We start from the raw sequence: 27,479 nt of genomic DNA, 5'->3' as shown, positions 1-27,479 counted from the left end.
TGCTGTGGGTTTTGGCCTCGCTTTTTTCAATCTTTCTCGGCACTCCTTGGATCCGGTCCGGTGTGCCTCGCCATAGATTATGCACTTGGGCGCGCACTCGAGGTCGTCGGGCGGGTTCAAAACTCCGCACAGTCCGCACACAATAATGCTCGGTGGGGGGAGCACGTCGGAGTGGTGTTCTTGCTGGAAGCAGACGTAACACACTTGCCTAGTGGGGCGGTACTGGTAGCATGGTACTTCTCCTCCGTAATATATGACAAATTTCGGCAAGACTGGGCCGTCGAACGTGAGCACTGCCGTCTTGGATTTTCCGAGCATCCTTGCCTGAAGTATGGTCACTCCTTGAGTTCTGACTCGTAAGTGTGCTTTGAGTTCTTCAGGAGGGGTACCTGGGTCTACACCGTGGATCACGCCGCGCAGGACGTCTTCCGGTGCTGCCACTTAAGCGTTTACATCATAAGTCTGTCGGTCGAATTTGAGACGGGTAATGTGCCGCACTAGCTAAGCCGTTTGCTCGTGCGGGGTGCTAACGATAATGATATAACTTCAGCGCTTGCGCTCGGCAGCTCCAGTGCCACCTGTATAATCAGTGATTCAAAAAATTGGCTGTGGCTTAGCTAATGTTAAGCCTGGATATCTCGAAGCGAAAAGCTCTCGCTGCTTTTCAGCCAACTCCCAAGCTACCACTTCTGGATCTGTGTTTCTGCGCCGTCCGACTGTTGCTTCTTCTCCTTCCATGGCGAGTGTCTGCGCCTGTTCTATGGGCAAGCGCTACTTATATACCCCTCCTTTCAAATGCGCACGGCTGCGGCGAAAGGTGAAACTGTGGCGAGGAGGAGAAGCGGCGGCGCACATGCGCAGTATCGCGCGGCGGCTGCGGCGGCGAAAGGTCAGACGACGGAGTCAGCGGCGGCGGCCATCTGCGTCGCGTGTGACGTCACTGGGCGCAGCTGTGGTTATCCGCGGGATACGGCTCACGCGAAGCGCGGTGTTGACGAGCCTTCAAAACGGCAGCACTAAATTATGCTAGGGGCTGAGTCCACCATGCGACCCACCAAATACTGGTCCAGAACCCGCCCTCTTTCTGCAGCACTCAGCTCATCTAGGTGTCCGCGCACTCTGGAAATCCCGGCAATGGGGCCGCCGATGTCTGTGCACATTAAAGATCCCCAGGTGGTAGAAATTATTCCGGAGACCTCCACTACGGCACCTCTTTCTTTCTTTCCTCTTTCCCTCCTACCTTCCTCCCTTCCCTTACGCGCTGTTCAGGTGTCCACCAAGATAGGTGAGACAGGTTCTTTGCCGTTTCCTGGCCCAGAAAACCATTTTTGATTTTTTTTCTCCGAGTCTTTAGCCCCAGGGTTTATAGAAACCTGGCACAGGCTGACCTAATGGGGGGTTTCTCAAAGGAGCGTGGGTGTACCTTCGCTGAACTCACTGCGAATGCTAGTGCCAAAAGAAAAAAAATTAGGCAGTGGCTTAGCTCTGTTTAAGCCTGGATATAGAAGCGAAAAGCTTCAGTTATGCTTGGTTTAATGTCATGGCTGTCGCAGTTCGCGCACAATGTACTGGGAGCACCACGATAACGGTGGAGGCGTTGGGACGTCCACACACTGCCAGTACGGAGGCGGAGGAGGAGGCGGAAACCGGCGCGGTTAAAACTGCCCCCAGGAATCCGCAGAGGAGGGTTGCCGGCTACGATGCGGGCAACACGCGGCTACAACGAAAGGTCAAACGGTGGGCGTGGAGGCGAAGCGCGCAGTTGTAGCGGCGGTGAGAAGGCGGCGCACATGAGCAGTTGCGCGCGGCTGCACCTGCGCGTGACGTCACTCGGTCGCGGCATACGGCATACGCGAAGCTCGGCTACGGCCCTCGTAGTGAAGCTTTTCGCTTCAATATACTGATCCCCCAACTAGTCCCTCACTACAAGGGAGCAACACCTATGGCGCCGTCAGCAAACGCGGACCATACCTGCCCCGTCTCTGCTCTCTCACTACCGACCCATCCCACCTTCCTGCCCTCTGTGCAATATTCACAAGGCAAACTTGACTCACATCCTCCTGGCCTGTCCGGCATCGCCTCCACCCGGTGGGCCGATGCCACTCCAAACATAGGAGGACAGCTGGGAGACCTCACTGCTCTCCATGGATCCGGCAGGACAGAAGATCGTCGCCAGCCGCGCTGCCAGCGTCATGGACCTTTTAGGCATGAGCGTTTGAATGTGGCGGGGTCCTGCGGGGACCCAGGGGTCCTAGGAGTCCCGAATTCTCTGCAAATTAAAGCTTTTTTTCTTTCTTGCAGCGTACCAGTGCACATTCTTGCCAGGGTGCATGCAGCTGCTTGTGCAAAAAAAAAAAAAAATTACGTTCTGTTACGTCTCGCCTTCGTCGTGGGGAAGACAACGGCATGGCTGCAGCAGAACGCAGAATTCTCCGTATAGAAATTATCGTTTTATTTCATCTATGGGTTTGTTGAAGCCTTGCAGTGCTGGCGTTTTCAAATTAATGCGCACTCTTGCATGCTGCGGTTAAAATCGCAGGTTTGTTCAGACTTTTCTGGTATTCATCTCGATAAGCTTTCGTGATTTTTATGAGAGCGAACAGGCACTTGATGGAGGAAACCTCGGTTCCCTACTGATCGACTCCACGTGGAGGGCGCAATTGTCTGCAAAACGAAAAGGAATGTTGGACGGAATTCCGTCTTGCGGGCGAAAGTTGGAGCGGTAAGATGAAATGTGCAGTCAGGGACAAAAGTCTCCGGACCACGTGTTCCTCTAACGAATCCGATAGCTCTGCTTATTATTTGCCGGCTGGAGACCACACTTGTGGAGGTAAAAGTTAAATTTTTGTTCTTTCATCTCCACAATTTCGGTTTCCAGCCGCTGTCTGATAGTAGAGCTATAAGCTTCATTTGAGGAACATGTTGTCCGGAGACTTTTGTCCCTGACTGTACACCCTTGCAATTTTCCAATGGAGCAAATGCACCTCTTCCGTAGGTTTCTTCGTCCTATTAAATGCGCATTATGCATAGGTAGTTAGTTTTGGGATGTTATTTTTTCCAGAATTTGGGAGATTTAAATGACGCAATATGTTTCGAAGGTTCAATTCGGGTTACTCGGAAATAAATTCGTCAGTTCGGGCTTTTTAGTGTCATTTTCAGCAGCACGAGGCAGTTTTCTAAAATTGTTCTTTGGCCTACTTGACAAACGGTGTGGCATTTTTTGCTCATTCTGTCAAAAAAAAAACAACACAGAAATCGAGGGTCCCACGAAAAATTATAGACCACTAAAACCTTTCTGGTTCCAGTCTGCTGAAAATATTTTTTCGTGTATGATACCAAACTTCTGCCGAGCACTTATGCGTCTGAGCAAGATTGGCTTGACTTTGTTTACATTGCGAAAACTTTCAGCATTTCGGCAGTGATTATCGACCCACAATGGCCTTTCGATCACAGTGGCTTCATTGGTGGGCAGCGCCTAATAAAGTGACCCGATAAGGCGTATGACCGATAAGGCCTTTCTCGTTTCGTAATCTTTCTTTTCAAATTTGTCCACAATTTATCCTCACGAAAGGTCGTGTTAAAATAGGTTTAAGCTCCCCATTGGACAGAAGACATATCTCTGGGATAAGATCTAGATATCAGCAGATAATGTTTGCTGCACCCTCTCAGCTTTGTGAACAACAAAATCGGTATCTTCGGGAAAGCTGATTTTCGAAGAGCAATCGAATTGATCCCTATTTCGAGAATTCCGTTCAGAGATGCTAGGGAAGTAAAGGAAACATACGTATGGAGCGCTGATCGCATGTTACGCTCGTCACCTTAAATACCATGCATGATTATTAAAACCGCACAATCGAAGTGCGCATAACGATCAACAGGGAGATTTCGACAGCCTTCAGTAAAACTAAACCGGTTAGATAGAGACGCCTTGATAACTGCGACTATTGTAATGGTCGCCATTTTACTATATTGCTTTTTCGATTCTTGCCTCATCATACAGAGATGCACCCAAGATGCGGATGAAACAGCGTCCCGGCACTCTTCTCGGATCCGACGGTAGTATTCCTCCGCGTGCTAAGCGAAAGACCGTCGGCCACGAATCTTGCCAATCAAGCAGAAACGAACTCCACCTCCCGAATGCCGGACAGTCATGCAAATGATGACATATTCTCGCAAGAGGTATGTACCTCGTATTGCTTTCAAAGAGCTTTATTAACTGATCACCCTGGTGAATAACCACCAGTACGAAAGCTTCCTTTATGGCACGGCGTTCTTACGGCCATTGGTGCGGGTCAACGAAATGGTCCAGCACTGCTGAGCTATAGCGCACTGGGAAGTGTACTCTTGTCTTTTGTGGCCTTGTGTTCAGATGGCGGCTCTAAGAAAAAATGCTAAACACATCTTCCTACTACTGCTCTAATAATAAGCAAAAAAAAAAAAGGATTTGACCGATAGAATTCTGTGACATGGTATCATGCTGTGAAATTTAAAATCGGCTGAACTGAGCAAGAGTGCGAATAGTGAGGTGAATCGGAAAAATAACGAAATATAAATTGCAACTTCCGGTCTGTGATCCTTCCCAGCTTTTTATGCCGCGGCAGTCATATTCACATTGTGCGTACGGCTAGAAATGGAATTGGAGCTTGAAATGAAGCCGAAAACTTTGCCGTTCGAGGAAAAGCCGGGTTCATGCGATAGTTTTGTCGGGAAACTCGATTACGCTGTGTATGGATGCAAGTTGGCTCGTTTAAAAGTTGTCTTTCGGAGGTGCTACAGAGGCTAATATAAAATATCCGCTGATCTTTTTTTTTTGCACCTGCTCGAGATTTTTGATGTTAGTTTGCGTAAAGGGATCCCAGATAACTTTTGCACAGATTGGAACTGGCTCTATCATTATGTTATATGTTATTAACCGATCAGGAAAACTACCCCGTGAATACTGCGTAAAATTTTATTTTAGACGTGTTTCTGGCGGCAAAGCTTAAACCCTACTGAAAAATCCGGTATGAATTTTAAACCGGAACCGCATACCGGGTTATTGTACAGGATTTGCGATACCGGATTACCGGAATATCCTGTATAAAACAGGACAGTCCTGTATAATACAGGGTAGAGAGAGGGTGCGGTAGATGGTCCTTGGCGATCACAAAATGAACAAGGGAGGGGAAAACCTCAGGTTGCTGGAGCCAACGTTTCGACAAGGGGACTTGTCTTCGTCTGGGCGCCCAGACGAAGACAAGTCCCCTTGTCGAAACGTTGGCTCCAGCAACCTGAGGTTTTCCCCTCCCCTGTATAATACAGGACTCTCCTGATTTGTACAGGATGCTCCGGTAATCCGGTATCGCAAATCCTGTACAATAACCCGGTATGCGGTTCCGGTTTAAAATTCAGACCGGCATAAAGGGCAGTCCTGTATTCTACAGGCTAGGCCCGTATTATGCAGGAGGGCCCTGTATCACAGAAAAAAGGCAGGAATAAAATGCTTCAAATATATTCCACTTGGACTAAATCTGCCCAAAAACTGGGGCCATAAGTTGTGGGTTTCTAAGTGGACACAGGCCACCACCCACCGCGGGTTCGAGCTTCGCGCGAGCCAAGGGCCCCGATCAGCCGTCACCACACACCACTGGGACACCGATGCGGCGCACTCAACCTCCGCTGGGAGGAGAGCGATTCGCCGCAAAGAAATAGGCCTCCAAGTTCACAAAGGAGACGTTTATTCACGTCGTCCTCCAGCTGATACACACACACTCAATAGTCACCCCGTCCCGGGGGCGCGCGAGGAGCAAGGCTCCGCTGCGCGCACGAAGCGACCAGAGTAATGCGCGCCGCTAACACGCCGCTGCAGGAGAATGTCCCCACGGCAGTGCTGTGATCTCTCTCTCGTGTCGACCGTTGGGCCGGTTGCGAGAGAGAGTGGGCAATAAACGCAAGGTACGCCTGTCGTAGGTCGCTGGACCCCGCTGGACAGGCTCGAGCCGCTGCAGGTCAGAGGACACGTGCGGGCGAGCTCGAGTAAGCACTGGTCCGAACGGCAAAGGCCGGCACGGACAAACAGTAACGTACGCACCTTACGCTGTCTCGGAGGGATCTCTCTCTGGGCCCCGCTCGGACGGTCGCGCGGTGCGCGGCCGCCCCAAAGCGGGTCCCGTATTCCCGCCAAAATGCGCCAATGGCAAAGGCCCTTGGGGAGCCGGGGCGGAGCTGTGGCTAAATGACAGTGATTAGTCACCCAGCCGCCTCTCCACCGCCTGAGGCGGGAGCAAGAGAAAGAGGAGAAACAACGCGGGAGGCCGGCACAGCCGCGCAAAGGCGACGGCGGAAAGCCAGGATTCCCACATCCCCCTCTCCTTAAATGCCCTCCTACCCATCGGCAAAGCACGCGGCCAAAATAAAGAAATCAATACACAAAAAAAATAAGCTACACTTCAGTTCAAAAATAAAGAAATGAATACACAAAAAAAAACTAGCTACACTTCAGTTCCAGCCAGAACAACGTAAGAAAACAAAGGGAAAACAAGGGCAAACAAACAAACACTGGCATACGCTTCAAGAAATCAAAACAGCACGCAGATTATATACACGGTACACAAGGCGATGTAAATTCAACTGTACAACTATGTGACAGGCGGATGTCAGCCTCAAAGTTCGATGGCGCGGCCCAGTGGGCCGGTCGGCGACTCACCGCTCGCAGGCTTCAAGTTGAACGGGTTGGGAGGGCCGACGACTGATGGCGGTCTTCTTTCCGTTGATGTAGGGTGCGTTGATGACGACGGGGCCGCTGCAGAGCACTGACCTCGCGCCCTTGGACACGACATCACGTTCGGGCACAAGAAAGTTAGTGCACCCCTTTCACGCCGGCTGAAACGGGCGAGGACGTTCGGCGGCGTCCTGATGTGTAACCTTGGCCACAGCGAGGGGTCCTTCTCATCCTCGCGCTCACGCAGAAGCACACGGCACAACTCACAGGCGTCGCCTTGGCTCATCGTTACGCGCGCACACAGCCACAGCCACAAACACGCATACACCGGCCCGTGCGCGGACGCTGGTCGGCGACAACGATTCCCTCATCAGAAGCGTCCAGAGGCGCCGCGGCGAGGGTCATAGGGTGCACGTTCCGCCCCCCATCGCCCAGAACGCCCCGCCAACTTCCCCTCCATACGGGCCGCATAAAACTCGCACCGCGACACACGGCTCCTTAACGAGCCAACCACCCACAGTCGGGCCGGAAATGAGAAAAGGCGCGCCGTACAAACGACACCTAATCCAATCTATTCCTTCTAGAAGATAAGAGCAAGCACGAGCGGGCTGAAGTTTGCCTATGTACATCTCGCTACGTTAGAACGAAAACAGACGTACAAGCGGGGAAACGAAAGTGGCTAGAAACTGACTCAAACAAACAAAATAAATAAATAAACTGATAAACACACAAGACTGGAACTGAGCACGCTGCAAAACAACAACAAAAAAAAATAACACCCCGTGCTTCACCTGGGTAGGGCCTGGCGAGAAAGCTCGCCAGCTAGCGGAGGCTGCGTGCCTTCGGTTGCGGAAAAGTCCGCCGTCCGGCATCAATCACACCGGTGACCGTCGCCTCAGATTGTACCAGTGCTCAGTACGCTTGCGTTCCGCAGCACCAGTTGTGCCTTTGTGCTTGCCTTTGATACCAATGGGTACCGGCGCAAGCTCGTCAGACCGTGACGCGTAGGCCTTCAGGTCTATGAACCCCTGCTTGCTCCTGGGGAAACGCCCCATCAAATCGCAGGTGGCCATCTGCCACGGACGCACACTGTCAATCGGTTTCATCATTCCAGGCGGCTTGCCGCCCCGTGACTTCACCGCTTGACAGACATGGCAGGAACGGCAATAGCGGAAAATGTCACGCTTCATGCCGGGCCACGTCACCGAATGGCTCAGTTTTGCAAAAACTTTGGAGCCACTCAAATGACCGGCCAGTGGTTCGTCATGAGAGAATCTCAACAGTGCGCCTCTCAGACTTTTGGGGATAACCACCTAGAACGGGTCGATGGACTCGTCATCGGTGGCTATGTATTTCAGCACGAGCCCGTCATGGTCCAGCAAATATGAATCCCCGGGGTTCGCCGCGACACACGCTGGCTTCTTCCCCCCTGCGCCCGCTCAATACAAGTAGCGTCACGGCGCTCCGTCTCCCTGAGACCGTCGCTCACCTCGCGACAAAAAAGGTCATTTTGCTGGGCTTTCGTAGCTCTTACGGCTGAAAACGATTCCAGTCATCCCAGAGGGGAGCATGGTCTCGTCCCCACTCAGGTTTGCAGCCAAAATTTCCGTTCGCGTCGGCACTTCCGAGGCGCTCACGAAGAGCTTTGCCTCTCGTCCGCTTTGCGAAGCGCTGCTTGCCTGGTTAGCGGAATGGGTTAACCCGTTTGCGGGCTCCCCCTCCTTGCCGCCCGGCGGCTCGTCCGCTGTTTCGCCCCCTCCGCCTACAGGCGTCAAGGCGCCGCTGGCGAGTGGGGCACGAGATAGCGCGTCAGCTACCACGTTCGTGCTCCCCTTTCGATACTGCACGGAAAAGTCGTAATGCTGTATCAGGAGAGCCCAGCGCGCCAGCCGACCCGCAGGCTCGCGGAGCCGCATCAGCCAACTGAGCGCACTGTGGTCTGTCTGCACCACGAATTGCGTTCCATCAAGGTAGACGTCGAATTTGCGCAGTGCAAACACGATGGCGAGGCACTCCTTCTCGGTCACGGAATAATTCCTCTCCGAGGGCAGCTAGGAGCGGCTGGCACAGGCCAGCGGTTGCAGCACGCCATCGAATTCCTGTAGGAGACAGGAAGCGAAAGGATCGCTCTTGCTCGGGCCCCCATCGCCACGCGGCAGTCTTTCCCAAGAGCTCGGTCAAGGGTGCCTGCACGCGGGCACAGGACGATAATAGTTGGCCATTCCTAGACAACGGCGGAGGCCGCGTACGTCCTTGGGCGCGGGAAATTCGAGTATGGCTCGAAGTTTCTCCGCATCTGGCTCAATGGAGCCCCGGCCTCAGCGACTGCACCCCTGCCTCAGTGGAGGCTTGGGCGGGCTGCACGAACGAGGGAGGCAAGGCTCCTAGTTCGATGAGCGGCACGGTTTCCGCAGGGAACCGGGCCAGCGCCTCGCCGTTTCCAGAGCAGAATTGACTGCTCGCGGGGCACGGCTGCTGCTGTTCGAAACTGCCGGTTGCGGCAGCGTGACACGAACTGCTTTCGCACTGGGCGGAAAGCTTGCACAGCTGAGGCATGTGACCAGCGGATGCACCGCAGGGTGCTTCCGATACAGCTCCAATGGGAGCCGCGTGGTCGACATTTTGGGTTGTGTCGCCGTAAACCCCAATGGGGGCCGCGGCCAACCACGGTTTCTAGCTATTCGAAGGAACAGCAGCCAGCGGATCAAACGACGCTATAACTCCGTAGGGAGCCGACATGTAGCTGCCGAGTGCCCCGCTGGGGGTGTTAGACATGGTGCGCAAGCGTGATCGTCAAGGCGACCTGCTCGGTTAATGTGCCATCAAAGGCGTAAGCGCCAATGACTTAGCACGTTGGGCGCCAGTTGTGGGTTTCTAAGTGGACACAGGCCACCACCCACCGCGGGTTCGAGCTTCGCGCGAGCCAAGGGCCCCGATCAGCCGTCACCACACACCACTGGGACACCGATGCGGCGCACTCAACCTCCGCTGGGAGGAGAGCGATTCGCCGCAAAGAAATAGGCCTCCAAGTTCACAAAGGAGACGTTTATTCACGTCGTCCTCCAGCTGATACACACACACACTCAATAGTCACCCCGTCCCGGGGGCGCGCGAGGAGCAAGGCTCCGCTGCGCGCACGAAGCGACCAGAGTAATGCGCGCCGCTAACACGCCGCTGCAGGAGAATGTCCCCACGGCAGTGCTGTGATCTCTCTCTCGTGTCGACCGTTGGGCCGGTTGCGAGAGAGAGTGGGCAATAAACGCAAGGTACGCCTGTCGGAGGTCGCTGGACCCCGCTGGACAGGCTCGAGCCGCTGCAGGTAAGAGGACACGTGCGGGCGAGCTCGAGTAAGCACTGGTCCGAACGGCAAAGGCCGGCACGGACAAACAGTAACGTACGCACCTTACGCTGTCTCGGAGGGATCTCTCTCTGGGCCCCGCTCGGACGGTCGCGCGGTGCGCGGCCGCCCCAAAGCGGGTCCCGTATTCCCGCCAAAAGGCGCCAATGGCAAAGGCCCTTGGGGAGCCGGGGCGGAGCTGTGGCTAAATGACAGTGATTAGTCACCCAGCCGCCTCTCCACCGCCTGAGGCGGGAGCAAGGGAAAGAGGAGAAACAACGCGGGAGGCCGGCACAGCCGCGCAAAGGCGACGGCGGAAAGCCAGGATTCCCACAAAGTGTACATGCCAAATGCTGCAATATACAGAGCCTCAGAAACTGGTAATCTGCGATTATGAGCGACTCGTATTGCAGTCGATGTGCAATTGTGTTATTTGCTCCCAGCTTTTACCAAGTATTGGTAGCTTGGTGAGTATTATAATGCATCAAAAACTCCAAAAGATGTTTATTTTTTTCGCATGTCTTGAACTAGCTCACTGAGGTAATAATTTAACTCTTCGCGACGATCTACCGGCGCTGGGGTCTCTACAGGGTGCTGGCCAATGAAGTAGTCAAAAGCACCTGCAGAAAAGAAAATATGATTGGTAGTACATAATGCCCCCAGCTTATCATTTAATTGGGCACTGACACACAACATAATGTATTGAGCACTGTGACATGCAACTTACGGCCAATGGCTTGTAGCTTTCAGGGGTCATTGGCTTTCTGCCCACTGTGGAGGCTTCTGACTTCAGGTTGCGACGGCAAGCTTGCCCTGTAACGCTCCTTTCCAGGAGTTGTGGAGTCGTCCAAAGGCTGCGTCCTTGCAGAAACGCGAATCTTTGGGTGCCACCATAACTGCTGCCCACGTTGCCGAAGGAATAAAAATTCCATTCCCGAGGTGGACCTGTATGCAATAATTACAAATGCATACCCCAGTAGCACAAACGGGGCTCTGAATTGCGGGCCCTCGTGGGCCCAGACAAGCCACAGACAAGCCAGGCGTCTCAAGAAGCCAGGCCCTGAGCATTGGCAATGCTCAGTATCGTGAATGCACCTCAGGCCTTCCATATTTGAATCAATAATGTATTGCAAATCTGCGTCGTAACATTGTTGGTGTGTAAACAGGTTGCTCGGACGATTCCGGCGCTTGCGTGGTCATCCTCTATTATTTACGGCACATACCGCAGCATCGATGCGATGCGTGATGTTTTTTCAAGGTCTTGACCCGCTCCCCCTCAGGACGCTTATCGCTGATTGCTCTCGCACGTATACACGATATGCCTCTGTAAAGAAAGAATACAAACCATAAAACTAATTTTAGTCGTGTTATCATGAAGGACAAGCAATTTCGGTATGTAGCTGAAAGAAAATTTTGAGCTATTTCGTCCCTCTACGCTGTGCAATCCACAAATTGCTAGTTAAAAAGACACTGGACAGTTAGAACGTTTCTGTTGACGCCGAGCATATAACCGAGACGGAGGCAGTACTTAAAAAACAGGGTGATTTGAAATGCGTACTTACGTCCTAGCAGCACGACGTCGCCGTCATAAAATCCGCCTTCACCGCCGTGGCCTCCACCGGTCAAATGTCTGTAAATGTCCCGGTTCACCACTCACGTCTTTCGGAGCGAAGTCATTCAACACTGAGAGAAGGACGATAGGGTTCCATCATATTTGCACTGGACGTACGCATGGAAGGCGATGTCATCTTCGATCGTGGATTGATCAAGCAACACGATGAAAGGCATAAAAAACTGTATAACACAAACTCAACGAGGACTAGCGAGTGCCAGCGTGTTTTCGCAGCTACCTTCATCCCTTGACACTCAACCCAACCGCAGGAAATAAAAACCTGTTCCAAACAAACGCGACCGGACACAGTGAACAACAAGTAGAATCGGAGCCCCCTCTCCACTTCATGGAGCGTCGCGGGGAGTGTGGTAGGGAGGGCGGCTTAAAATGTTCGGTAGTGGGCTGTAGAGTGAGTGCCTCCTCGCCATTTCGGGGAAGGGGGCTGGGAGGGACAGGACAAACACAATGGAGACCTCGGGGAAGGAACAAAGACAGACAGAAAAAAACAGGGTTGAGCAGGTTTTTTTTTTTTTTGAGAGTGGACCCAGGAAAAGCAGGGAAGGCGGTGGTGAGAGGAAAGAAAAAAACTTGAAAAAAAAGTGGGCAAAGACAGGTTACTCGTGTGACGTTTCTACGGGAGTTTGTTGTCATTTTGTTCTCTCTAGCACTGTACCTTTTCACTAGCTAACCTTTTCTTGTTCGTCGATAGAAATGTTCTCGGCGATTTGTGATTAGTATCTCTTCCTGATAGAGTGAAGGGTGGGGCCGCTCGCGATGACGCTCGGACAAGTTGAGTTATCAATGGGCAATCACTTGACGAAGAAGAAGTGCAAAGAATTCCGTCACGAAAACCTAGAATTTTCTTTCTTCATCAATGCGTCGCTACAGACTGCCGCTAGCGAACAGCTGCTGCAATGAACGCGACAGTAACAAACATTTTGGAGCCTCTGGCACAGTCACCGGAGGCAAGCCATGTTTATCAGCCAGTCGTGAAGTTCTGCACTGTGAAATCCAGAGTAATCTGCGCAGGACTTAGGAAGGCCGCTGGCGGATGTATACTAGCCGTTTGCCCGCACACAGCCGCCCTGGCTTTGTCAGGGTGCTGCACGGGAAGCCAATATGGCGGTTGCCCGCAAAACCCCTTCATGCAGACCCCGCCTTTCATGCACAAACTGCATGTTTTGCCACTGAGAAGCTCACGCTTAGCCCTTTTCTTTTCCTAGCCCTTTCTTTTCCTGTGTCAGAACGCTGGCTTCATATCTCTGCAGTTTTTTGATAATTTGTGCCGTAATTAGGGAGGCGCCGCTCCCCTTGTGTCACGGCGATGGAAGTGGAGGCCGCTGTGCCTTCTGTGGATCCCGGTGGGTCGGCAACGGCCGCCCAGAGGAAGCGCCTGTACGCCCCGAGTGACTCCAGCAGCCAGGACACCGTTGTGTACGGTGATGACTACTCGACTGCCCGAAGTGGTGACTCCTCGACCGACGATGGGTTTGTACCCGTCGTCAGTAAGAAGGCCAAGCGCAGACTGCGGAGACAAACTGAGTCGACGTCAACGACGTCCTCAAGTACGGATACGGTCATCACGGCGCGAAGTGCCGAGGCCCATACAGCCTTGTTCGTGCCATTGGAGCCAACAGAAAACTTGAATCTCCTGAACAGGCAAGCCATCTCCGTATTCCTTGAAAGCCTTGTACCAGGAGGGATTAAAGACGTCAGAGTTAACCCGCATAAGAACATCATTGCCATTGATGTCATGAAGCGCAGCGAGCTGGACAGTTTGGCCGCCATCACCAAACTGGGCAATATCAGTGTACGCCCCCTTATTCTACAAGACAGCGGAACCACGGCTGGCGTAATTTACAACGTCGACATCGCTATCCCTGGCGCCGACTTGCCCATATTAATCAAGCCGGCAACCAACAGCATTTCTATAATGCAAGTTAGGCGCCTTGGAAGGTCTACATGCGTTAAGCTGACTTTCAAGGGTGACTGCATTCCATCCTACGTGAAGGTGGGGCACTTTCGTCACCCAGTCCGTGCATTTGTACGTAAGCCGCTACAGTGCCGGAAATGTATGAAGATTGGTCATGTGAGCGGGGTTTGTCAAAACACCATTGTGTGCCCAAAATGCTCTGAGCCCCACAGCGGCGACAGTTGCCGCGCGACTGCCTTGAAGTGCGCCAATTGTCGTGGCCCTCACGCTTCTTCCTCGAAGGACTGCCCTCGCCTAAAGACAGAGAGGGCGGTACTGAAGCAAATGGTGCGTGATCATTCCACCCACAGAGAAGCCGCTGCAAAGGTGCGACGACGTCGCTCGCGCCGCCGCCGAAGGTCGTTGAATGACACAAATACCTTCGAAGAGAAGACCCCAAGCGGCAGTGCAGCTTGTCCGCCTCCACCGACAACAAATCAGGAAAGCCTGGCGACTCGTGAAACACGCCCTGCTGCCTCTGACACAACGTGGCCACCACTACCAAAGCCTAGAGCACACACTTCGTCCGGTACGTTGCCGCACCCCATGTCTGGAACACCTACAACTGATCCGGGCAAAAGGCACGATTCGACCATGGCCAAGATACACAAGTGATTGCAATGCTAACGTCACTGATGAATGTTATGCGTGCTCTGCTGTCCGGCTTGCGCACGCCAGCAGCACACAACGCACTGCAAGTACTGGACGCGCTACAGCCAGTTCTTGCAGCTCTTCATTAGAAGGCACCATGGCTCCCCCGGGACAATATTTTACGAAGAAAGTCAAGCAAGCTTTTATTTTTGAGTGGAATGCCCGCGGGCTCCAGTCCCGGATTTCAGATATTCGAAATTATGTTTATGAAAACCGCTTCCCCATTCTTGTTATCTGTGAACCGAATCTACCCAACATTTTGCGATTATCCGGTTATGAAGCTTTTACTTCCTCCACGCGCAACAGAACCAGCAAAGTCATCGTCTACATTCGACGTGAACTTACATATGTGCATCATTCGGTTCCCCCACACAATGACAACCAGTATGTTTGCCTCACAGTGAAGAGCCGTGACCTCACGTTTACGCTTTTGGCTGTGTACATGGCGCCGTCAAGCCGCTTTGACGAAAAAAGGTTGAGTGATTTGATGCAAGCCGCCTCCGGTCCATGGGTGATTATAGGTGACTTCAATGCTCACCACACCATGTGGGGAGGCGTTAGGATGAACCTTAGTGGAAGGAAACTCGTCTCCTTCGCCTCTGACCACGGCCTCCAGTGCCTAAATGACGGAACCCCGACGTATATTCGAGGGGTGACCTATAGCAGCTGCCTAGATTTGACTTTCGTTTCGCGATGCCTAACCAACAACGTCCAATGGTTTTTGGATGTAGAAACCCATGGCAGTGACCACATCCCAACCTACCTGATTTTTACCGGCCATTGCACGTCCCGTTCTGCCACACGTATGCAGCGCATTGATTGGACAGTTTTTAAAGCGCGTATGGAGGATGCATGCATGGAAGGATTCTCGACAGGTCTTGAACAAAAAATTAAGGAGGTCATGGAGAGCGCAACGTGTTGCTACAACCCCGTCGCAAAGTACACCGACTTTGATATTGAATTACATCAACTACGGGCACTACGGCGCAGGGCAGAGCGCAGATACCGACGCACAAAGTCGCGCTTAGACCTCAGAGATGCAAGACGCCTGCAGAAGAAAATCCAGCGCAGAATTCAAGCCCTGCAGACACAACGTTGGAGAACATTTTGCGAGACACTTGACCCACGAAAGCCTTTGTCACGCGTTTGGAATGTGATCCGTGGCCTTCGTACGTCCCCTAAACAGCGCCACCCGTTTAAATCCCTCGCGCTCCACCAAAGACGCAGCGAGGTCGCGGTAGCCGAAGAATTTTGCGCAAGGATAACAGGCCAACCGAACCCATCCACAACGCTGCACTGCAGTGATGTTCCACCCTCGCGGGATTCACGAATGGATAACTTGTTCTCCATGGAGGAACTTGACGCTGCGCTGGCTTGTTGCAGAAGGTCGTCATCGCCGGGGCCCGATGGTGTGACATACTCCGCGCTCGCCAACCTTGGCCAAGAGGCTCGACGGGTTCTTCTGGACACATACAACAAGTCATGGTGCGAGGGCATAGTTCCTAATGCATGGAAGACCAGTCGTCTCGTACCACTCCTTAAACCGGGAAAATCACCACTCGACATTTCAGCATACCGACCAATTGTACTCTCCAGCAGTGTCGGGAAAGTCATGGAAAGAATGCTGTTAACACGCGTGGAATGGTTCCTGGAGCGATACCAAATTTACCCTGCATTTATGTCTGGGTTTCGACGTGGCCGCTCTTCCATTGACAATGTGGTTGACCTTGTATCGTCCGTCCAGCACCAAAAAAACTTGAAAAGATTGACTGCGGCACTATTCTTGGACATCAAGGGCGCCTACGACAACGTAACGCATCAGGCCATTTTGGACGCATTAGAAGCTGCTCAGATTGGAGGCCGCATGTTCAGCTGGATACGCAGCTATTTGTCAGGGAGGTCGTGTTTTGTCCAGACTGAAGACGGACCAACCTCTTCGCATCTAAACTCGCGCGGAGTCCCGCAGGGTGGAGTGCTGAGCCCAACTCTTTTCAACATAGCTCTCGTCGGCCTGGTTGACTCATTGCCACAATCAGTCCAGATCTCAATATACGCCGATGATATCTGTATTTGGGCATCAAGCGTGACCCGTCCCCAAGTTCGTGCGAGACTACAAAAGGCGGCAACGATACTGACGTTATACCTTCGTCAGCAGGGCCTAAATATTTCAACCGAGAAGTGTTCCCTCGTGGCGTTCACGCGAAAAAAAATGACAAGTTACCCCATATATATTAATGGCAACGCCATTCCCTATGAGAAAAACCATCGCTTCCTTGGCGTTGTTATCGATAGGAACCTCTCGTGGAGTCCCCATCTTTACGACATGCGAAAGAAACTGACAGCGATTGTTCATATTCTCTCCTTCCTCGGGGGAAAGTCCTGGGGTGCATTTGTACGCTCGATGCTTCAACTGTACCGTTCGCTGTTCCTGGGATACATGCGGTATAGCTTTCCCATTTTAAACAATATCAGAAAGACAAACCTTCAGACACTTCAAAGTGTTCAAGCGCAAGCTCTACGAATCTGCATTGGGCTACCTAAATGTGCCTCAACGGCAGCCACTATTCTTGTCGCTGGGGAGCATCCTGTTACTTCATACATTGCTGTTGAAACCATGAGAACACACATTCGGCACCTCACGCGAGTTCCGAGTCATCATCTTGCAGCTCTTCCCGTACTCAGACCACATACTGCATTTGCAAATGTAATTCGAGCTCACCGTGCCTATCTTCCTTCGCAGTTCGTCCACCCATCAAGATCATGCTCACCCGTATGGAGTCTCCATGAACCCCGGGTGCACCTGTCTATTCCTGGAATTAATAAGAAATCTGATTTATCATTGCCTGCTCTCAAGCAACTGACACTGCATCATTTGCATTTTAACCATAAACACCGCATACATGTCTACACAGATGGCTCAGTGACTTCAACAAGCTCTGCTGGGTCTGTGGTGATACCGGCCAGGTCTATTTTAATGAAGGTGAGGACTACCTATCTCACCTCTTCAACTGGTGCAGAACTAGCTGCCCTACGGGCTGCAGTTCAGTTCATTAGTCAGGAATCTGCAGATGACTGGACAGTTTTCACCGACTCTAAAGCAGCCCTTCAAGGCCTGCAAACTGCACTACGCCGTGGGTCACACGAACAACTCGTTGCCGAAATCCGCAAGCTCTACCATGACGCCACATTGAAAGGACATAACATAATTTTCCAGTGGCTGCCGGGCCACTGCGGCATTCATGGCAATCACCAGGCTGACGAAGCTGCCCGTTCTGCCAACAATGATGGAATCCCCGTTAATATCCCCGTAACGAGAGCTGACGCAGCGTGTGGGCTTCGTTCTTTGAGGCTGGAGCTCACACTTTCAGCGTGGAACTCTGGTGAGTTGTGCAACCGTCGCCTCAGGACTTTGGACCCTGGACTGCGCCTCCGTCTTCCGTGTAATGTAGCCCGTCGTGAAGCAACGCTACTGTGTCGTCTATGGCTCGGTGTTGCCTTCACGAATAAGTATGCTTTCCGGATCGCGATGGCCGACAGCCCTTCTTGTGTGAACTGCGCCTGTGATGAGACAATCACCCATATCTTGTGTGAGTGCCCTGCCTTTGTAGCCGAAAGACATAAGCTGCGATGTGCTTTGGACCGCCTGGACCCTCGCCCTTTCACAGAGGCCAAGATCCTCGGTCCGTGGCCACAACAGTCAACTGCCATCAAGGCTTACAAGGCACTCTTTCGCTTTTTGAGAGAGACTGCCTTGATTGACAGACTGTGATTATTTCCCTTTACTTCTCTCTTTCCTCTTTAATTCCCCTCATTCCCTTCCCCTGTGCAGGGTAGCCAACCGGAATCCTTTCTGGTTAACATCCCTGCCTTTCTCTCTCTCTCTCTCTCTCTTTTCAACAAAAACCGTGTATGTGTTGATTATCGCACTTATGCGCACGCTGACCCACCTCCCCCCCCCCCCCCCCCCTTCCCCTGAAAAACATCTGCTGGCGTACAACAGTCAATCTGCAGACCAAGCACCAAAACCGCAGCACATATCCCTCTGAATACAGGCTGGTATGTCCGGTTTGAGCTCCGTACCGGACTCTCTGTCCGGTTTGAGCTCCGTACCGGACTGGTCTGTCCGGTTTGAGCTTCGAACCGGGCATGGACTGTCCGGTATGAGCTCCGTACCGGAGCGGTCTGTCCGGTTTGGGATCGATACCGGACCGATATGAACCGGTATAGCCATCAAACCGGACGGGTCTCGCCGGTATGAAAGTGATACCGGACCGGTATGAAACCGATATGTTCCGGTAAAATCCGGTTTGCCGCGATACCGGATTTTTCAATAGGGAACCTATTTTGAAGAGCCGGAAGTTTCTCCCTCAACTCGTCTCGCGGTGTTTTAAAGACACACTGATATAAAATATAACTTTTCTACTCGCATATTTCGCTCTATGATCTGCATCACTTCACCAAAGGAGAACCTCATGGATGCAATGCGAACTAAGAAAACTCCTTTGAAAAACATTTTTTATAAGTGCTCCCTCAGCCGGTGGCAGGAACACCACCTCATCTTGCATACGCCACACATCACTGCGGGTCCATAGCCTAAAGGTTACTAAAAGTGCTGTTTCTCAATATTGCACTCGTGGTCGAACAAAGTGCTGCTTGCTGGTAATTCAGTTGACCACGCGCAGTAGTTGATATTCTAGGGGGACATCTGCTTTTACGCAGTCATCTGTGTCTTGTCCAAACTCAGTTCTTCGTGAAGCTACACAACGAATAACCATGGTACTCCACCCCCAATTTCGCTGTGCTATACATTTCCCTTTATTGTACACTCGCAAGCGTCTGCATGAAAGGAAGAGGAAATTATATATGCAATGTACATACGATTTGTGAATGTTTATGTCTTTAATGCATTATGTTTTTGTGTCAGTGGGCCGCTTTATAAACTGGGCGAATTACGTTTCGCATAAAACATAATTAGAACCTCTTGTTTGCATTGAGGGTGTAGGGCTTGAGATGTCAACATCTCCATGTGACACTTGGATAGTAGTAGCACTTTGGCTCAATGACATTGTTAATTCTTCTCTATCGGTGGACTTCTAAATGCCTTGTAGACGAGATCAGATTGCTTTTGGGCATTATGTGTGACATTATTATTCAGAGCTTAGTTCTTGGAGCTCGTCTCTTAGAATGTCCTTTTTCATTCCTCTACATTGCAGGCGAAATGGCCCATCGAACCGGTATTTTTGAGCGGCCAAAAGGAGGTGGATCGCTCGATACGGGAGCGCAATGTTCGCTGGCTGATCGGGGCCCGCAATGTGCTGCAGTTCTCGCCGGGGACGCTTTTTCTGGCTGTCTCCCTCGCTGATCGCTACTTACAGGTAAGCAAAGTGTCCGTCTACATTTGAACCGAGTTCACAAGCAGCGCCCAAATCTAAAGTGGAGTATTAGAAAATTGAATGCCGATACAAATACGAACGAATTCCGCGATGGATCAGGCGAATGATGCCTTAGCGTTACGTTTCACCGGAAAACGACTTGAGACTTGCATCATACAGAACTCGAGGGCGTTTGCATGCGAATTTTTATTATTTATCTCATTTGTGGTGCCTTTTCCCATGTAATTCTTTCTCTCAGTTTTGTAAGCACCTGCGTGTTTCAGCAAGGCATCTGCAGATTTTATTGTTCCTACTCCTGGATTCGTAAAGAACCTAGCTGTGATCCACTTTGTCATACTCATGGTGCTCTTTCACTGTTTGTGGCTGTGTGAAAGCACACCGCCACTGCTAGTTGGTTGTCGGAATTATGGGTGCTGCAGCTTCCGTTAGTGCCTCGTACTGAAGGAATTCACTGGTATATAAGGTCGCTGTTGCCGGGGCGTCATCTGTTGTGCATTCGATGACTTGAACTATTCGATGCGTTTTGAGCTTGAATTCTAAATAGCTTACGCCCTAAGTCTGTACTTATGTGGACGTAATCAAGAGCGAATCGTTTGTATACAAACGCAAGCTGTCGGTATTAGCTCCGTTTCATTTTTCATATAGTGTACACTTCGTTAGCGTGTTGTGCACATTAGCGCGCAACTGAGGGCTTTTCACTCCATGGTACTACAGATCCAGACGCGATTTGCAGCTAGGCATAGTGCATATGAATAAGCTCTTAGGCCTATTGTTCTGCAGTTTGGTGACTTTTAGAGAGCCGGAAGAATCTGTACGTTTGTACAAGTTCTGCTGTGAGCAATGAATGGGGACTGTCTGTTAAATGTTCTGTGCTCCGGCCTCTGCTGCTTTTCCCTGTGCAGATGCGCGCCGTGGATAAGCGCCAGATGGAGCTGCTGTGGGCTGCAGCACTGGGTGCTGCGGTAGAGCACAAAGAGCCTGAGTACCGCCTTCTCTGCCGTTCCTACCTCGCATCGACCAAAGGCATGGGAGAGACGACGGAGCGAGAGCTGAGCGCCATCGAAGAGGACATTCTCCGGGCTGTCGATTGGTCCCTGGACTCTGGACCTGCCCTTGCCCCTGTACTTCCTGCGTCGCAACTGCAAGGCTGCTCAGGTAGGTAGGTGCCTGCCGTGCTTTCGGTTGCATTCTTGGCTTAGAGGGATCTTCGGAGGATGTTGCACGTTAACTGATTGCTGCTCGCAACGTACGACGTGGCTCCACTAAGCTATAAGTTGGATAGGTTCTCGATACAATCGAGCTGTTAGAACATACAATATTCTGTCGTATGGTCGGCACTATTATATTCACGCTGTTTAGAGATTCCGAGGGGAGGGGTGATATTTGAGTGCTTCATGTAGGGCACACAACGGAGCGCAGGTGATATATAGACGCTTAACTGCGGTCCAGTTGATGGTGATTTGCCTTCGAAAGATTAGAACTTAATTCGTTAGAGTATACTTTGGTTCAGTAAAGTGATTCTAGAGGCCCGTGTACTGTGCGATATCAGTTCACGTTAAAGAACCCCCAATGGTCGAAATTTCCGCAGGCCTTCACTACGGCATCCCACATAGCCTGATTCGCTTTGGGACGTTGAACTACAGTTTGGTTTATTAAGGTGAAGTTGTTAATATCACGTGTCTGTATGTATTAGTCGGTTCCGCACGTCCACTTCTCCACTCGGTATGGCTGCTCTGTTTTTTTTTTTGAAGGAGCATAAGCACCTAACTTCGGTTGCATGTTTTGTTCGCTGTAATGAAGCGAACGATAATCCTCAACATTGTCCAGTGCGTTGTATTCGCCGACGACATAATACCATACTGGCGTGTGTCTGCGGCAGAGCGCCGCGTGATTAGCGAACAAGTTGAGGACATGCTGCACCGTGGTGTCATCCGTCCGTCTCACAGCCCTTGGTCGTCGCCGGTGGTACTTGTCAAGAAGAAAGATGGTTCAATCCGATTTTGTGTCGATTACCGCCGCCACAACAAAATTACCCACAAGGACAATTACCCTCTTCCCCGCATCGACGACGTTCTTGACAGCCTCCAAGGCGCTGAGTACTTTTCGTCCCTTGACCTACGTTCCGGCTACTGGCAAGTACCGATGGCTGCACCTGACAGAGAAAAGACAGCATTTGTTACACCCGACGGCCTCTACGAGTTCAACGTGATGCCGTTCGGTCTGTGCAACGCTCCCGCCACATTCGAAAGAATGATGAATAATATCTTGCGGAAGTTGAAATGGCAGACCTGCCTCTGCTACCTGGATGACATTGTTGTCTTTTCCGCCGATTTCACCACACACATTGCACGCTTAAAGCAGGTTTTGACTTGCCTGACAGACGCCGGACTGCAGCTGAATCTCAAGAAGTGCCACTTCGGAGCTCGGCAGTTGACAATATTGGGGCACATCGTGTCCAAGGAAGGCATTCTCCCTGACCCGGCCAAGCTCCGTGCTGTGGCGCAATTTCCTAAGCCGGTTTCGCTCAAGCAACTTCGAAGCTCCATAGGTTTGTGTTCTTATTTCCGGCGCTTCGTACGCAATTTTGCGTCCATCATTGCGCCGCTAACGAAGCTACTTGGCGGGACCAATGACATATCTGGCTGGTCGGCCGAGTGCGACGAAGCGTTTACTACCCTGCGCCTTCTTTTGACTTCGCCGCCAATATTCAGACACTATGACCCCACAGTATCTACCGAGGTCCATACGGATGCGAGTGGCATTGGCCTCGGAGCTGTCTTAGCCCAGCGACAAGATGGTTTTGAAGAATACGTAGTTTCATATGCGAGTCGCGTGCTTACCAAAGCTGAATCCAACTATTCCGTTACGGAGAAGGAATGTTTAGCTATTGTATGGGCGCTAACGAAATTCCGGCCCTATCTATACGGCCGCCGGTTCGACGTCGTCACGGACCACCATGCGCTCTGCTGGTTATCGTCGCTTAGAGATCCATCCGGTCGCCTCGCTCGGTGGCCTCTTCGCCTTCAAGAGTTTGACATCCGCGTCATCTACCGTTCCGGCCGTAAGCACATGGTCGCTGATGCTTTGTCTCGGTCTCCCCTTCCCAGCGACGCTGCCTGCTCCTCGGCGACCGATCCCGTGCTTCCGTCTCTTACCATCGCTGATATGCCGGCGGAGCAGCGAAAAGACCCGTGGCTTGCGTCCCTCATAGACGCCGTGTCTTCATCACAAAAAGTTGCGCCTTCTAGAACTTTACGGCGTAAAGCTCCGCACTTTGCCCTCCGGGACGGCCTTCTATACCGCCACAAATACATGCCTGATGGTCGACGGTGGCTTCTCGCGATCCCCTGCCATTTACGATCTGAAATTTGCGCATCTTACCACGCTGACCCTCAGTGTGCGCACGCTGGTGTGCTGAAAACATTCAAACGAATTTCTCAGCGTTACTATTGGCGCGGCATGTACGCCTACATTTGAAAATACGTCCGATCTTGCATCGCCTGTCTGCGGCGGAAGACTTCCACTCCCCGAGTGACCGGCCCCTTACAACCACTCCCATGCCCAGCACGTCCTTTCGATCGCGTTGGCGTCGACCTTTACGGACCGCTTCCCTGTACGGTCTCTGGGAACCGTTGGATTATCGTCGGCGTCGACCACCTCACCCGGTATGCCGAGACAGGCGCCCTTCCTGCTGCAACTAGCCGCGAAGTTGCTACGTTCCTGCTGCACCATTTTGTTCTTCGTCACGGCGCGCCGCGCGAGCTGCTCAGCGACAGAGGCCGTGCCTTCCTTTCCCAAGTCGTTGAAGCACTGCTTGCCGAATGTCGCATCGTACATCGGACCACCGCTGCCTACCATCCTCAAACTAACGGGCTGACCGAGCGCATCAACCGTATATACTCTCGGAGACATGCTCACGATGTACGTCGCAGCAGATCAGACCAACTGGGATGCCATCCTCCCTTTCGTGACATACGCGTACAACACCGCCACGCAGTCCACCACCGGCTTTACCCCTTTCTTCCTTCTGTATGGGCGTGAGCCGTAGTCCACGATGGACACCATATTACCTTATACTCCTGACGCCTGCAAGTGGACGCCTCTCTCCGAAGTCGCAAAGCATGCAGAAGACTGCCGCCAGTTGGCGCGCTCTTTTACCTCCGAATCCCAAGGCCGCCAAAAGCATCGCCACGATAACGTTAGCAGGCAACACGTTTTTCCGGTTGGATCCCTAGTTTGGCTATGGGTTCCCGGCACACCACCCGGATTGTCATCTAAATTTCGCACAGAATACCACGGGCCTTATCGCGTCGTCCAGCAAACGTCGCCAGTCAACTACGTCGTGGAGCCGCTCAACCCCTCTTCGGACCTGCGCCATCGCGGTCCGGAAACCGTCCACGTCAGCCGCATGAAGACTTACTACGATCCGCTCCTTTTGCCGTTGCCATAAGTCGCCAGGGTGGCTCCTCTTCGGTCCCGGGGCAATTGTAGCGAACCACGGCGGCCGCGCCTGATACCGCCTAGGCCGATCGCTGCCAGAGTGCCGACGACGACGAAGCGTCGCTAAAAGACGAAGTGCCGCCGCGCTACACGAGATCGCTTGGGTTGGACTGGCCGTCTTCTGCGCTGCCCGCCGTTCTGCTCGCCGCTTTATGTCGCCTGCCGTGAACACCACGCCCTGTACCATTTGTGCAGGAACCCCCTTTCAATATAGTATATACATATATATACAGGGTGTTTCACCTAAGACTTTCTGCAATATTTAAAAACAAGCTATTTGGATTAGATGCGCGCTTTTTCTGGCATAGCATTGTCAGTGGTATAGTACATCATAATGCAGCTAAGACGTGCTAACTAGCAGGCTTGTTAACCAATAATTAATAGTTAACTTTTAAACTATTACCGTTGGGCTCCTTAATTATTGAGAGGCATGCAGCCCACCGTAAGTAATGTCCATATCCGTTTTTAGAATTTCGATAACGCGATTATCCTCGGCGCTGTGGCCCAACAAATTTCGCCTACATCGCGCCAAAATATATGCGGTTTGAGAAGCTTGCAGGCAAAGCAACCTCTCCAGTGCACATAACTCGTCGAAATAGCCAAAATTTGTTGGGCCACAGCGCCGAGGACAATCGCGTTCTCGAAATTCTAAAAACGGATATGGACATTACTTACGGTGGGCTGCATGCCTCTCAATAATTAAGGAGCCCAACGGTAATAGTTTAAAAGTTAACTATTAAATATTGGTTAACAAGCCTGCTAGTTAGCACGTCTTAGCTGCATTATGATGTACTACACCACTGACAATGCAATGCCAGAAAAAGCGCGCATCTAATTCAAATAGCTTATTTTTAAAAATTGCAGAAAGTCTTAGGTGAAACACCCTATATATATATATATATATATATATATATATATATATATATATATATATATATATATATGTTTTTCTAATCAGTTATCTTTAAACGATAACATATTCAGTAATATTCTAAATTGATCAACACCACAAAATAAATAACTTTAAAAAAAATCCCCTGTGCCCCTTGGTTTCTGTGGCTGTTGGCTTCTGTCATATGTATATATATATATATATATATATATATATATATATATATATATATGAGAGAAGCCAAGAGCCACAGAAACCAAGGAGCACAGGGGATTTTAAATTTTTTTTGTGGTGTTGATCAACGTTAATTGACGTTGGTGTTGATCAAGTAAGAATATTACGGAATATGTTGTCGCTTAAAGTTAATTGATTAGAAAAGCAGAAGAAAAAACAACCACATCCCGCCGGTGGGATCCGAACCCACGACCTCGGAATTACGCGTCCGGTGCTCTACTTCTGAGCTACAGCGACGGCTGTCAAACCTTCTGCTTTCGGGGGTATATATGTTTACAAATAACCTAACCTTGAGAGTGTTCATCAGCGCCACCCAAATCCCCTGTGCTCCTTGGTTTCTGTGGCTGTTGGCTTCTCTCATATTTATAAGGAGCCCCCATTCCCCTTCCCTTGTTTGCTTATATATATATATATATATATATATATATATATATATATATATATATATATATATATATATATGGGCGTGTTCAGATAAGAACGGTAGTCGAGGTCCCATGACCATTTTTTGTTTTCAATGAAATTTTTATATATGATGGGAAAATGTGTCCACACAAAGAAATGAACCTTAGTTTTGCATGAAGCTTCGTAGCTTTCTCGGAAAAAAATCGCATGTCACAAGAGGTGGAGAATGTCGTTTTTGGCACTTCGCAATTTTGCAAGTTTGAAGCCTCATTCCATGCACGAAAAATTTTTTCGGGGCATCAGCATTTTTTCAGAACTTCTTTACAACTTGTACAATCCGAGAAAATAAAAAATGTTTTCTTGCTCTTTCAACCTTCCGAGTAAAAAAAATTGCAAACTTCGCTTCTGGAGCTATGCGATGCAAAAAAGGCACTTTTCAGGGCAGCCTTAGGGCAAGATGCCTAAAGATCTCCCCACTGAATATTTTTCTCAGTATTTTTCAGCTGTTTTTACTCACCTCAGGCAAGTTCCGTTGCTCTAGACTTGACAGATAGTTTTCAGTACAGTCTAAAAATTGGCAAAAGTTCAAAAACGCCAAAAAAGTGACAACTTTGACATGGGTTTAAAAAACAACATCATCAGTGAATTTTGTTAAAATTTGCCTGAATAATCCTCAATACATGATAACTTTTAGGAACTAGAAAAGTGTTGCATTATATTGCTTTAAAATACAAAAATAAACACAAAACTGCGTCCACGTTTTTGTCATATAGAATTGCTTATTACTGCCTCTTGGAAATAGTAGCTGCCAGAAATTTGATTTAGCACTCATTGAAAGTGGTTACATTTATTTACCCCAATATCCGAACCATTCTCAATGCTTATAGAACTTCTATTCGCTTGTTAGCGGCGGTCTTAATGCGTTAAAATCGGAATACATTCGCTATTCTGGCTGATGTCATAAGAATTGGCTGGTGGCGGTCAAACGTTGTTTGTATTCTCTAATTTATTCGTCATACGGTTTATTGGTATATATAATCGATTCTTTAAAGATATTAGATCATTTCTCGGTTCTTAGAAAAATTTTTATATATAAAAGTTAATACTAATGCGTTTCTCAAGTCGGCGTTTTCGAACCTGCGTCTATTTACCTCTGTGTTCAATGGTTCTACAAGGCACTGTCAGGAGACAGACCGTCGTCTCCTGAGGGGAACGATTTATCTGCAAGGTTTTTAATCATGGGGAGTTTTAATCGGGAGGCAATTTAAAAATTTCATGCCGCTTCATGTGCACATTGCAATTCAGAAAATCGTAACAAGAAATGAACGGCGGCAGTTGATTTCGGTTTTGCGCACAGTATATTGTCCAGCACGAAGCACTAGCCAGATCACAGTCCCTTCCATTCAGAAGCAGCGGTGGAGGCCACGTAGGATGCACTGCCTTAAGTTGACCGAGCGTACTTCCACAGGTGGAGCGTCTGAACTCCAGGCACTTTCTTTGCCAGTTTCCATTGTTCCTTCTTCACTTCGCGAAAGTCTGCAAGCTCCCTCTGTGGCAGCTCCAGAATGGTGATGTTCTTTAGTGTTTCTTGAATTGCGTCTACGAAGCCTCTGGCTGTGTGTATGGCCTCACTTACAGGCTTCCGCAAGTTGTGTTGTGATGCTCGATGGTTTGATGCTGCGTCATGTTTCCTCAGGAATTGTGCCACTATCCACATGATGGCATTTTCACTTTGGAAAATTTGGAAATGAGCAGCGAGGATGAGGTGTTGATTGCTACATAG

At 50.5% G+C, this 27,479-nt stretch overlaps 1 pseudogene; it reads left to right on the top strand.

Moving 5' to 3' along the window:
- The first annotated feature begins 2,144 nt into the window (after nucleotides 1-2,144).
- On the top strand, nucleotides 2,145-27,479 carry LOC149337181 (uncharacterized; annotated as a pseudogene).

This window comes from Amblyomma mixtum, chromosome 7 (genome assembly GCF_055824585.1).
Source record: "Amblyomma mixtum isolate Tamu chromosome 7, ASM5582458v1, whole genome shotgun sequence".
In the NCBI taxonomy this organism is placed as follows: domain Eukaryota; kingdom Metazoa; phylum Arthropoda; class Arachnida; order Ixodida; family Ixodidae; genus Amblyomma; species Amblyomma mixtum.
This window is presented reverse-complemented; position numbering and strand designations above follow the sequence as displayed.